The sequence below is a fragment of the Apus apus genome, chromosome 7, assembly GCF_020740795.1.
Source record: "Apus apus isolate bApuApu2 chromosome 7, bApuApu2.pri.cur, whole genome shotgun sequence".
In the NCBI taxonomy this organism is placed as follows: domain Eukaryota; kingdom Metazoa; phylum Chordata; class Aves; order Apodiformes; family Apodidae; genus Apus; species Apus apus.
In genome coordinates, this window is record NC_067288.1 from 18,937,072 (window position 1) to 18,951,411 (window position 14,340).

The window sequence follows — 14,340 nt, forward strand, 5'->3', positions numbered from 1 at the left end:
AGCAGTTTCTGAACAATTCCACAAACTTCCCCACAACCTAGTATTTTAATATAGCATACCATGCATCCTGGCTGAGTATGACCTGTTTTCCAGCTTCAGTTTTGGTCCCTTCCTTTTCCATGTGAGATGATGCTGTATCTTCTCTGATTTAGCTTTAGCAATTTCCCTTGTGACTCAGGACTTCTGAAGCTTTTTACTCTGCAGCCCTCATATCTCACACACACACACAGAGCATCAGGCCAACGGATCATGATCAAATAATACAGCTCTTGGACTAGTCTAGAAAACTGAGGAGGTATCTGTGCCACAGAGACACGTCTGTAAGTGAAGCCAGTGCTTATTTTTCCATTACAGTTGCCTGCAAGGGAAATATGCCAGAAATCCTATAGAGGGGTCTGCCTCTGGGTACCAATATCTTTCTTCCAAAGTAAAGGATCTTTTCCCTGCCTTCATTTTTGAGTTGTCCTCCACTATGAATAGCTATAATGCTCATTTTCACTGTCAGATATAGCTATGCTCAGCTGCAGGCAGGCTGAAATTCATATGAATCATGTCAGTTTTCATTGTTTTGAGAAGAGCTGTGAATATTAACCATCCATTTGGTCAGTTTCTGTGTTTCATGCATTTTGGGATATTTAGCAGTAAGAGCAGAGGTAAGCTGCCCACCCTTAGTTTGGATTTTTATAACTCATTTGCCATGGAAGCATAGACGCTTGAAGTGTGCTTTTTTTTTTAGGAATATTTAGAATGCAAAAACCTTTTTCCCAAGAAAGCTGTCTACCCTTTTTCAAGCTGGGATGCTTAGAGAGGGATATAGATTGCTTAATATTGCTTACAGTAAGGAATCACAGAAACTGTAGAATACTTTAGTTTAGGAAGAGACGTCTGGAGGTCCTCTGGTCCAGCTCCCCACTTGGAGCAGATAGACCTTAGAGAAAGGGCCTTGTCTAGCCAAGTTTTGAGTATCTCCTAGAGTGAAGATTGCCCACTCTCTGGGCCTGTGCTGAAGTGTTTGATTACCATAATATTGTAATTTTTTTTCTGTTACCTAGTTGCAGTTTCTAATGTTGCAGCTTGTAACTTCTGCCTCTGGTGTGCACTTACCACTGTACGTTTCTAATAATAGTTTAGTTTCATCTCCTCTATAAACCCCTGTGGCCCCCCATGAGGTACCCGTAGACAGCAGTATCATTCCTCCTTCACCTACTCTTCCTAAGCCTCAATAAACACTCTCAACCTCTTCTTTGGATCATGTGTCATGTAGTCACTAAACTTGTTTCTTGAATTCAATACTAGCCTTGCTCTAAATATAGGTCAATCATTATTTGTCTGTTAAGCTGGTCAAATGAAAATAAGAAGAAATGGCCTTCCAAACTAGTATTGTATTTGCACTAATTCAGTTTTACTACCATGAGTAAGCCGCTTGATTTAGAAGTTAAGTGCACATTATGCTTGCAGAGTCAAGGGTCTGCACTTGTGAATAATGCAGAGGAAGAAGAAAACCAAGTGAATTTTTAGCAATATTGTCTGGAACAAATCAAACCAGCAATTATTTCTCTACTATGATCTGGTATCCACTACATTGTCTATACTTTTCTAGAAAGCTGTGATTATGAATAATCAATTAAATTTACAGTGAAGATGCCTGTTTTTCTTTACTGACATTACTAAAGTTCTTAAATCCATCCATTATAGATGTAACCATTATGGCATTATTAAATCCATCTCTGTGAGGATGGATTTATTTTACCTTCCATGTTCATTTTTCTCATACAGTATATTTTTATTACTTTTGCCTGCATTTTCATAGGGAAATCTACATTCAAAATTCATTAACACATTTATAGATTGTCTAAAGAAAATTCAGTACGGTTAAATATACACCCACAAATCTTGTGCATCAATTAATTGTTTTGTAAGAATTGCACTAAGCATTTTTAAACTCAATCTTTAAAGTAAAATTTGCAATGTCAGTCCAAGCAAGCCAGCTACTAGATGTATTTGTGGTGCTTTGCAGTTAAGTGGCCTCATGACAGGAAACCAGTGTTTTCTCTGGTGAAATACCTCAACAGCCACCAAAGTCACTTAGCCTCCAGCTAAGCAGCAAAGCTTGTATCGGAACCGTGTGGCTGTTGCCCCTCAAAGAGAGACAACGTTTCTCTAGGGCAGTATGTTACACGGTGCTTTATTAATGTTGTGCAGTAGTCCTCTAATAGCATAAACAAGTAACCTGAATTTTAATTGGGTAGCCTCTAAAATGATTAGAAATATAGGCCAGACCCTATAATAAATAGTTTAAAGCTATGAAAAGGTAAAGCAAAGCCTCAGTGGTTCAGTGATGTATTAGATCTCGCTGTTCTGTGTGGCAAAAGAGGCAGGTGTACGTGCTCTTCTGGAGAGAGCTATCCATTTTTCTTCAGTTACTAATCTGAGGTTTTTACAATGATAGTGCAGTCACCTTCAAAGGAGATAATCAATTATTTGCTAATACGGGCATTTTCTAAATAATATATATGGTATGTTGTGTTTACATATTTGCCCTTTTAGTTAGATAGGTTGTGAGTGTTGTAATTACTGTCAACAACATTAATAATTTTGCATAGCATAGAACCAGCTTCTTCATTGTGTTTATTCTGGTAGACAATTAAACCAGAAAAGTGGTTGTTTTGAGGGTATATTCTGGAACAAGCAATTAAAATTCTGTCTCCTTTTAAAATCTTGAACAACAAAAAATACTATTTATCAGGTTAGTCCTCTTAAGCTTGTATAGCTGCAAAACAGTCCCTTTTTATTTATAGGTATGTTCTCACTGTATTTAAAAGGTTTAAATTTGTTTATCTACTTTCACTTGCTTGTAACATCTCTTTAATAGTTGTGAAAGTTGTTTCTTCACTAGTTCTGTGTTTTCAATGTGATACACTTAGACATTGTCCCTTGAGTTTACTGTGCTGCAAAGGCAATAATGCCCTGTTACATTTCTTTCCTAGCACTGTTATTGATGAATCATGAATCACTGATGTCAGCATACCTTAGGAATGGGGTTTGTTAGTTTTTCCTTTGCTCCCTTTGCCAGCTGGCTAAATGACTGCAGAGAGCTCAAGATTATTGGATTTGCTATGTATAGATAAAGACATATAGATATGAATTTAATTTCCTGGTGTCAAAGTCATGGCTTTAAAAATAATTATCCTCTTACAATCTTTCCCACAAGGTTTCAACCACTTTAAATTAGGTCATATTTTGGACTTTTCCGAATGCATACTTTGGCTCATCTAACAAAAAGCTAATCCTCTTCATAATCTCATTGTCTTCAGTAAGAATATGTGCAGGAATGCACACAGTCAGGAGAATAACTGGTTGTAGGATCTGGCCACTTTTATATCTTGGAATTATAACTTAAATAGTAATAAATTCCTTCAGTGAAGTTTCTTCCAGAAAGCCATAAATGAGTCACCTTGTCAAGCTTTACACCTCTGAGGTACAAAATACTATCCCATTCTTCTTACTTCTTATTTTGTATTTATGTTCCTTGCTTTATTTAGTATGAGATGGGAGAGAACAGCCTCTGAAAATAAAACTGTTAGCCTTTTAGGATGCCATTCTTGGGCAGATGTGTATTCTGAATGTAATGCATGAGGCTTTAGCTTCACATTATCATACACCTAATTGAAGCAGCACAGCTAGAGCTCTTGGCAGAAAAATAAAAATATTTCCAGATAAGACTGATTTATAGACAAGTTAACTTCCTCTTGTGCAAAAATGCCATGGATTTTTTTACAGATAAATAGCATACTTTTGCCACTTTTTTAAATCCATTTCTTTCTGTAGAAAGAGTTGACCACATAAATTAGGTGTTGCTCATAATTTGAGCTTTCTTCCAAAAGAAAATTAAAAGAAACAAAATTTCAGATCCTTCACAGAAGCCAATATTTTATTTTTAAAACAGAAGTAAAAATGAGTTGGCATCATTGATGCTTTCTTAAGCAGCTCTGCTGTTTCACTACTGGCTTCTTCTTGATTGCTGACTGCCAATTTGCTGCTTTGCTGGCACACTGCAGGAAATTAAAGTAAACAGTGTGATCACAGTGTTTACTTTAACTTAGTAAAATACGGAAGGAAAATGAAGCAGTGCTGTTTGTTCCAGGAGGGTAGACAGGCAAGCAGGAAAAGTCTGAACACAATATCCCTCCCAGATATCCTCACATGATATTCCCTTGTAAATGTAACTTGCAAATTATACTACAAAATTAATCTGTTTTACTTGTAAAATAGTTACAGTTCTTCCAGAAATAGTGAGGAGGGACTTGGGCTATCAAGGAAACTTCATACTGAAGCAAGGCACTGAGTCTCTTTCTTAAGTGTAGTTTACAAGTATTTATCATCTTCCAGCAGCAAAAAATGCATCAGTGCAAAGTGGTATTTTATATCAAAATACAGTATCCCTGTTAGAACAGGGCAATTTCTGTAAATTCAGCTGAATCAAACTGAAAGCCTACTCAGTATCTGAACACAAACATATTTTCTGGTTTTACTGAGGGTCATATGACCAACTCTCTGGCTTTTGCCAGCTGTAAAAAGGAGCTTTCCTGTTAAACATCAGATCATTGCTCTAAGGTGATGTCTCTGTGTCCCACCATCAATTTTTATTGTAGTCACTGAATTTGTTTTGATTCACTGGTGTCACCGCTGTCTTTCTGCAGTACCCGATCGGTGTTTAGTTTTGAGAGAATTTTTATCTTTCAAATTAACATGACCCTGTAAAACTACTGTGCATAATAATTTCTTTCTATCCAGAAGTGTCCTTCAATAGAAGATGATCTAATCCAAATGTTGGTTCACCAGATGAGGATTTTCTTTTTTTTATTATTACCAGCAGACATACATCACTGGATGTCACTTCTGTGTTTACCAAATAGTCTGAAATCACTGATACGGAAGATCCAATCCACACACTTCCTAAATTCATTTCACTGCTATCAGTTACCACAAGCTATAAAAAGGCAAATTGCAGCTGCTCTAGCATAGCACAGCAGGAGAAAGATATGTCTTAGCCAAACATGAAAAACAGGGCTCAACACAGTGGGTGACAGCTTGGAAAATTTGGGATGTGCTACACAGGAGGCCAAAGCAGAACACGGATTCCCAGCCCTTTTGACACGCTCCTCTCCTCCTGTGTGTCCCAGTCTCTGCTGCTTTGCCTCCAAATTCTGCTGGATCTTTTCCATGGCTTCAGGGTGGAGGATGGACCTGGATGGTCCAGGCTGTGTGAAAGGGCAAAAGTCATATTAAAATTCAGGATTCCTACTCCAGGCTTAGGTGTCTGTCTTTTTGGTGATCCCAAGAAGTGTTAGGAGGCACCAGCCTGTTTGTTTCATGTGCAGGTATTACATTTAATTAATCCCATGTCTTCTGAGTTCCTCTTCAGGGAGCAGAAAGTTTTGTTCCCTTCCTTGTCTTCATTGGTCATAACATTGCTGAATGTTTTTCACCTTTTCCTGAAGTGCAGAGATGGATCACTGAGCTGTGCCATGTTACCCAGCCTAGGTATCACAATCATGCGTTCCAGAATAAACCTGTAGGTAGATCATGGAATTGAAAAGCATGGACAAATGAGCCAGGAGGATCTGATATTCCAGTGCATGACAGTCCACTTGCCTGGGAAAGCATGGGTGTTACTGTAAAGATTAACATCACAGGTTCCTGGCCATTTGGGGTTTTACAGCTTTATGTTTAGCTTTTGCCTTTTCATATGCAAGATGTTACACTTTTCTGTGAATTTGGGAAGGGTTTGATGGCTGTGATGTATGTAGACTTCTGGGGACGAAATAGCTGTTGCACAGTTACCATGCAGTTGCAAAAGATGGAGCTATGTTTATGTTCCTGAAAATAGCTGTACCTTTGGCTAACGGTGTTAGTCAAAACAGTGTTTTTGTAGCACTGACTTTATATAACTGAAATGGGTTATTGTAACTACCTACTATTGAAAGTATATTTTAGTTGAAGCTTTTAAGAGTAGATTGAGAATTTGAAAGGGGGGAGTGTGTTACAACAGTGCCTGGTGATGCATGAGAATATTAGTCAGATGGAAAGCAATGCAATATGTTTGAAGTAACAATACAATCCTGCTGAATAAGACACAGCGAAGTCTGTCTTACTCCAGTTGTCTTATATCTGTAAATGGCTGAGTCCATAAAATTTTTACTCTGAGCATTTTATGCATTCCAAGTGCCAAATCCAGTTTTCTCACTCATTTGCAAAAATTCCTCTGTTTCTCACTTGAATGAGGTAGAGGGAAACCTTCAGAGTGGTACCTCTCCTTCTACTGCCAGAAAATACGGTTCACCTGGACCAGAGATACAGCCCTCTATAATAATTTATAAGATTGACCCTCATTTAAATAATGTTTGGGCCAAGCCCATGATAGACTCGTAACTTTCAATATTTGGAGGGTGGGGGGGTTGGGTGCAAAAAGGCAGCTCCATCTTTTTTTCCATGTGTTTTATTTACATTTTCTTGAAACAGTACTTTGAGCGTGACTTAAACACAGTAATGCATGTTTTGAATGGGCCAGGAAGAAACAAAACTTCTTCTTGTTACATCTTTAATCATATCCAGACTCTCTTTTAAATTAGTCCTGTTGGCATCTAAAAAGAGTCTTTAAAATGTGTGTAGATGATGTGGTAGAAAGAACTAGTTGTCTCTCAAGAATGGACCCAAACTTTCAAGCTGATCAACTAGACATGGATGGTTTCTTATTTGTTTAATTCAAACTGTGTTTTAACCCTTGCCAAATAATGCTAATTTCCTTTCTTGAGAAAATACTCTTTTCATCCTGCTTTATGGTCCTAAGAATTAATATATATGTTGCTTGTTTAGAGGATGTGGGAAAATTCATTTAAGGAGCTTTAAACTTATTATCTCAGAATCTGCTTACTTTTTGTCTGCCAGAGATACTATTCACTTCCTGTATCTCTAGCATCTGAAGTGATCCCAAAAAGTCCAACAGTAGCAATGCATTCTTCTCACTTGCTGTTTTGAAGTAAAAGGATGGAAGATATTTCCAGAACGTATATACTCATAAGTGTGTATCAAATGTACACAAATTTGCACAGAGATCTATGTATAAGTAGGTATGTGAATAAAAAGCAACCTTTTCAATTACAAAAACAAAAAAAAGTAAATCAATCTCTAAATTGTCAGTTTTATTTATTCTGTGGTTGTATATATGAAATGAGCTTTTGTTAAGGAAAGACCAGGATTTATTAGAAAGAAATTGCTTCCATAAATTCCACTTCCTTGATACGTCTTCTGTACCTAGGCCTGCACAAGGCAGAGCCCCTTACAGCAGTCAGATTCTGTGGCTACTTTGGGGGCTGTGTTACCCACATAATAAGGAAAACATCATAAGGACTTACACACATAAGAGATGATCTAATTTCTGTGCAGCTACATTGATTTCCATATAATATTCCACCAATCTGGCACACTGATTTTGCTTTTGGCTCTGTTCAATAACTCATGGAGTTCAATAGTAGAAAAGTGTTCTCTTTAGAATTGTTTTTGCTTTTTGTTATTTTCCTCTTCCAGAATAAGCTGACCAGGAGTGGTGAAGTTGTCTGTAACCTCATTTGAAATGTGTAATTTATCTAGGGTGATATGCTGGTGCACAATTTTTCCGTGTATGACTGTGAAAAATTGCCGACTGAGCTGTTGGCAGACAGAATATCTAACCCTGCTCAGCCCTCTGTGTATGGAAGAGTTTAAGAAGGTAATTGACACTTTGGGCCTCTATTTGCCAAAGAAAGAGATAATGACGTTCTCCAAGAAGATTAGAATCTAACCAAACATTGTGCTCTAAATATAGAGCACAAAGCCAGGTGATGTTTGTGAAAATGCTGCTCGGCGACAGGAGGAGGAGGGGGCTGGAGGACTGCAATTTTGAACTGTATATTTTTTAGGTACACAGATTTAATTTAGAGATTATGGCTTGAAAATGAAATTTACAGTATGAGTGTTTTTCGGTGATAAGAAATTGATTTTGTGACCTTGGTACACACTAATTGAAGTATCTGGCACTGTGTTTTGCTGAGGTTAAAGGAAGCCATATATGCCTGGAACTGCATTCTTCTTTCACCTTGAACTGCACAGTTAATCACAACCACAATCATTGGCAGGAAGGAAGCGGCTGTTTCGCTGTGGTACAAGGAAGCTGAATAATCTCTGTTCATTGTCTAATGGATAGGTTGTTGTGTGATTACTTCGGGCTATGTTTAAGAGATTCACGATAACTTCAAAATGGAGACTCCTGGTGGAATTAACATTCCACGAGCAGCAGGGGCCAGCGCTTCACTGGCAGGAGCGAGCAGGCAGGGCGGCACAGCCGAGGCACGGGGGCTTCTCCTTTTATCTGCACCCCGTGCGTGTGGCTGCTCGTTTAGCGCTGAGACAGCTCTGTCCCCTGCTCTGTGCTGCTGTTCCAGGAGACGATCCAGGGAAACGGCTCCTTCGTGGTGCTCCCCTGCATGCCGCTCCAGCGGTGGGGAGGAGAGAGCAGTGCGTGGGCTGCTCTGCCCTTGGACTGTTATTGCTGAGCGTCCTCCCACTTGCAAGGCCAGTTGTAGTGTTTAGGAACAGCAGCTGTGCCCAGGGGACTCTGCTGGTGTTTTTTTTTAATGTAATATGTCCGTTTTATTTAACTGGGTTTCTGTCTTAGCTTAGACTTGTACAGCTGTGACAGTCTAAAGCTGCCTATAAACTACTGTGCTATGGTGTTCCATTATTTTGCTTATTACTTAATGTTACACGTTTGTTAGGTTGGCACAGAAACGTGTTTTTCAAAAAGGAAAATGAAAGCTCCTGAAAAGCCTTGACAATAAATGGTTGTTTGTTCAAAAACAGCCTAGTCCAATCTTTGTTTATGTTAGTAGGCTTCTTGTAATGATGTTGCGATAAAGAAAAATAGCTATTCAGGATATGCCTTGGCTTTTATGTTTTATTTCTTATGAAAGCTATGCACATAGGCAGCAATCTACATAAGTTACAGTGAGAGAGAGCATCAGCATAGATGGTGACTTGCATGTTTATATATTTAATATTTATTTGTGGCAAAGTGCCTGAAGCTCAGTTTTAAAGCCGGAGAAACTGGGACAAGGTATTATGGTTTTAATTCCCAGAAATTTACCGAAGGAAGAGTAAAAGGAAAGGTGAATTCATCCTATGCCAGGAGACCACTGCTTCCCTCCTGCACCATCCATGCACAGGAGCTGCAGGTCTGTTCGCAGAACTGTTGCTTTGTCTTCTCATGTTCAATCCCAGGCTGAGAGAGAGTCTAGTGCTCATGTTGTCATGGTTTTTGGGTACCCCCAAAAGTTCTAATGGGTGAGGGCAGCACAGCCCTGGCTCACAGCTTGCGTCAGGAGTGTCGTGGTGGGGCAGAGAGTTATTGCAGCCATGATCTCTGCACCCCATGAAGGTCTTTATCACCAATCCCTGTAACATCAGAGGCCCCAAAAAAACCCAAGAGCAAACTCTTCAGGATGTTGGTGTGAGCTGAAAGAGAAGTTGAGCTTAGCTCTGCAGGTCTAAATAGGAGTTCTGAGCCTTCCGTTAGTTCTTTGTGGTGATACAAAATGAGTAGGTGGAAGATCGTGTTACAGTGAAGGCTTTACCGTTTTGTATTAAATCAATAATTTTGGTGGGTAGCACTGATTCTGAGGAAGCTCAGCGTTTTCAAAATCAGCCTGTAAGGAGTTCAGGAAAGAGTTCAGTGGAAGCTGAAGGAACTCAGGTGAACATATTTGGGTCCTTTGTACCTATCCAAAACTTGTCATTATTTTGAGCAATGATGAAGCACGAATCAAGTAATAAATATGATCCAGTATGCAATAGAAATTTCTCAATGTTTCTTTCCCATTGTGTAAGGGATATCTGGTGAACACAGAATTTCATCTCCTTAACAAACACAGAGAAAACAGGAAAGGTAGATAGCCTTCCAAAGGTTATTGACTTAAAAACAGAGATGAGAACTTCCTAAAACTTAACACAGCTTTGCATTTGGGCTAATCAAAAAATCTACTATGCAAGACAGAAGTTGTAAACAATGCAGAGCTGTGATTTGGCTGGGGTTTTTTTAGAGTTGTCATGTACATCTCAGTACATGGACTTTGTAAAGCTTTCATAATACTCAGCCCAATGCTTAAATCTAAGAAATTCTTAGTAAAGCTGTCTTTAAAAAACAAGGTTGCTTCAGGGGTGCATCATCCAGCATCACTGCTCTAGCAGGAGAAACGAGATATTCAGTCCTAGGTGTGTCAGGACAGGGTGGTGGGCTCCAGCAGGGTTCAGATCTGTATCATTTTGCACACAAGGTCTGAGGCTTAGAGGAATGTCAAAGGAGAGGCCATGTAGTATTTACACAGCTGTTGGCTGCTAAGAAAAGGACTGTTAGCTGAATTTTTTGTACATCCTCTTGAATAAACAGGTAGTATGCTAATACCACTAAATGCTTGTTGTTGGAGGGGAGGGATGTGCTAAAAGGCCTCTGGGCTGTATTCTCTGCTACTGCAGCTTTTTTAGCTGTAAAGTGCCCTTGAATTATTACTCATGTTTTCACCTGTCCTGGTTTGACCTTAGACTGATGAACATTCAGAAGACTTTTAACCTGACAATGGCACATTAGCCTCAAAGAATGCCATATAGCCAGTAACATTCAAGTTTGAGCTTGATATTCAGTCTAGTGAGGGGGCTGTGCTGCAATGTGGACACTTGGTTTTGAGTTGCAACAGAAATCCAAGTGTGTGGCTATTGCTGCTTTCACTGGCAGTGTGGTAAAAATAGTTTCTTCATATACCTGCTGCCTGTATTCTTGTTAAAATAAGCAGTGGCAAGAGTATAGTAATGTGTTTTGTTAAAGTTTCCTGCAGAAGAGGTGATGTTCATGACTTTCCTCCAACAGGGAGGTGACTTGCAATTGACTCTTGTAAGCCTCAACGACTGTAGGACACAAAGCCACAGTTAGAGGTGGATTTGCCAAAGAAATATTTCCTGAGCACTTTTGAACTATCCTAGGTGCCTAAAGGAGGACTGAGTTGTTTCAAAAGAATAGTCCCAGTTGTGGGTGGTGAGCAATTGAAAATCTGTCCCTGAAGTGCTTCCCCCCCTCCATCATCTGTTGGCAGTTTGGGGTTTTAATTGATTTGTTACTTTATTTTTAACTGCAAAGACCCTTTAATTAGGGGAAGTATGTGAATGAGCTGGAGCTGCTGGTGGTAGCAGCTCCTTGCCGTCGGAGATTCGGTAATTAAATAAGTAGATAATATCCTCCTTATTGAGAAGATTTAGAAAATCATAAGGACTTTGCATTATTACAGTGTTTAACATCTGCAAATGGAGGAAAAAACCCATAATGGCAATTTTCATTAGCTGCAATGCATGTGGAGGTTGCTTTTTCTTTCTTTGAACAGCCAAACAGTAAACAATTCCTAAATCCCTTCTTGTTACTTATGTTTTCTTCTTGGTGGTTAAAACCCCCATAAAGCAGAAATTGAAGACTTGCTATTAAAATACTTGCTGACAGCTCCATTCAAAACATTATTTCAAATGGTGCTATCACATCATGATTCATCTGCTGTTCTGGTATAGTTGCTTTAACAACAAGTACCTTCCTTTTTTGTTAGGGCTCATCTCTTTTCATCGAAAAATTCTTCCTTTAGACACTTCATGGAATCTCTGCTGTAAACAAGCCTTTCTCTGGTGTGGGACTGTTTGTGTTACAGAACACGTGTAACTCCATAAAAAAACACAGGGACAGGCTCACTGGGGATGAAAAATGAGAGACGGTCACAGCACGAGAAAGAAGCCCCAGTCTTTCTCACCTCCTCACCTGGAGTATATGAGTGCAAGTGCCCTGTGCGATTAGCATAACGAGTCAGGGTTGCTAGCTGAGCACAGTGACCCCCCTCCCTCTGTGCCCAGCAGCACAGGCTGCCCTGGTGGCTGCAGTGGCACCCGGCAGCCCCGCTTGTCTCCGCGCTGATGGCCAGGACAGCACAGCTCTATTGATTGCAGCAGAGCTATGCAGCTCCCACCAGCTGAACACCAAACCCAGGAACATCCTGGGGATTAAGTAGTCCCCCATGAAGCAGGGTGAATTTCACTCTCGAAGTTAGAATTATTTACAGTCACTTTCACAGGACAACAGCTGCTCTTTACCTAGGGATGAGCCAACACCATTGAAAGAATTTGGATCTGAATTGCAGATGGATGGATTTCAATTTGATTCAAGTAGCTGGACTGCATGATTCTGTACTGTAAGCTCTCAAAGTCAGAGCTTGAGAGAAAAATGATTAATTTGGAAGCTGATACCCTGAAATACTTATATGAAGCAATAGATTTTCATAGCAGACACAGATCAATTTAAAAGTAGTAATCAAGGGCCATGTGCTACGTGTTCACAGACAGAAAATGTAGAGAATTCAGCCAGAGCCAGACACTTAACATTCAGAGCATTCAGACTAGCACTGAGGATATTGCTGCCATGGAAAATAGTGTGGTTCAGAATGAAAGTATTGTGAATTTGAGACATAATCACAGTGTTGTGCAGATATAAAGATGCTGCCTGATTGCTGCCAGAAGCAAGCTCAGCTTAACTTTTCTGGGAAAATCTGGGTTTAACTTCTGTACAAGTCTTGATAGAAGGCAATGTCACTGCAAATAATCCACAGAAAATAATGTGTTCAATTATTGAGACAAAAGATAAAATTATGATATAATAAAACTCATTGGAATTAATTTTTATCATCTTTGAAGGGCATTCTCTAAATTCAAAGTAACTACACCAGTTTTCATCAAATGATATTCAGGCCTGGGGATTTTTCCCTTGCCAGTCTTAAAAATTTTATGGGATGTAACATTCCCTTAAAAAATAAGACATCCACACACTACTGTTTTGTGTCGTGCAAGTAATAGCATTGTACAAAACCAAAATTTATATTTACTTGGATACCACTACAACTAAACTCATCCTGGAAGTTTTTAACCTTGCTCCCTTAGTAGTCACTTTGGGGATACTTATATGAAAAAATAGTGTCCACTGGCAGTGATAGATATTTCAAAAGGCTGATTCATTTCATCTCTCAAGGCAGTCATTGATGGACTCTGCTCTGTACCATGCCAAGTGTCTGAAAACAGATCCTCAAGCATTCAGGTTTTGTACTTGGAGCCAGACATGATTTTAACTCCTTTAACTGAAGTCATCCTCTGTCATAACTCGAAGCAAACTGATGGCACCTCCATGTGAATTACTTACGCCATCACAGGCTGATTTTTCTCCAGTTTTCCAGATCAATCTTTGCCAGCTAGGGAGGAAAGTAGAGAATAATGAAATCTTTAATGGGTGGCTTTATTTTAGCTGTGAGAGTGACCTTGAAGTGTGATCATCCTCGGTACCTTTTGAACACAGTTCTCTTCCACTAAATAAATTATTAAAAAAAAAAAAAAAAAAAAAAAGTTTTAAAAAGTTGAAAGTTTTGCTTAACCTAATATGAAAAGTTACACTGTCCACTCACATATATGGAAGAATCAACATGGAAGGGTAATTTTACTTTGGACTCATAAAAAAAAAAAATTTAAAAAAAAATCTAGAATTTATATTCCCCTAGCCACCAAAGTCAAGCAAACTCAAGACATAAAATGTTTGGAAGCCAGGTCTCAACAGTTGCAGGTCTTGTGAAATGTTTTGTTTGCTGCAAGTATTCAGAAGCATTTTTATTTAAGAAGTTCGTAACTATTTTGCTTGGCTTCATTTTGAATAGTATAATGTTATCCTAAGAGGCAAAGTTTTTTAAACTGAAGAGTCTCATTAGACCTACAGTCTGTTCAGATTTTTCTTTTCCTTGGTCTATACAACAATAGGGTAAGATTCTTTATAAATATACACAGGTATATATAGACCTACTGTCAGTTACATTTAAAACGCATTGAAACTATATTAATTCCTTTAATCTGTATAAAAGGTCCAGAAACTTGATTTACAAAATTTAGATCCATCTCCAATTCATCATACAAATGTTCTCTTTTACTGGATAAGTAATAACTAAAACATACAATAGTTAAACATTCTAGTTTCACTAAAGTAGATTAGGAGAATGGAATACTTTCATAGTTTTTTTCTGTAGCACATAGAGCATAGCACTTGAAAAAAATATATATTTTTAATTTTTTTTCATTCTGTATTGTGGGATTTATTAGGCAGCTGCTCCAAACACCTAGAGAATTTATTTTTACTTTGGCACCTCTAAACAGATTCAATTTGAGGGCTTGAGTCGCTTGTGGAGAGTGAAA

At 38.7% G+C, this 14,340-nt stretch overlaps 1 protein-coding gene across 3 annotated transcripts in view; it reads left to right on the forward strand.

The window, feature by feature from the left end:
- ADGRL4 (adhesion G protein-coupled receptor L4) overlaps nucleotides 1-14,340 on the forward strand; it is a 76,013-nt gene that overhangs the window by 2,527 nt on the left and 59,146 nt on the right. The gene's annotated exons all lie outside the window — the stretch shown is intronic.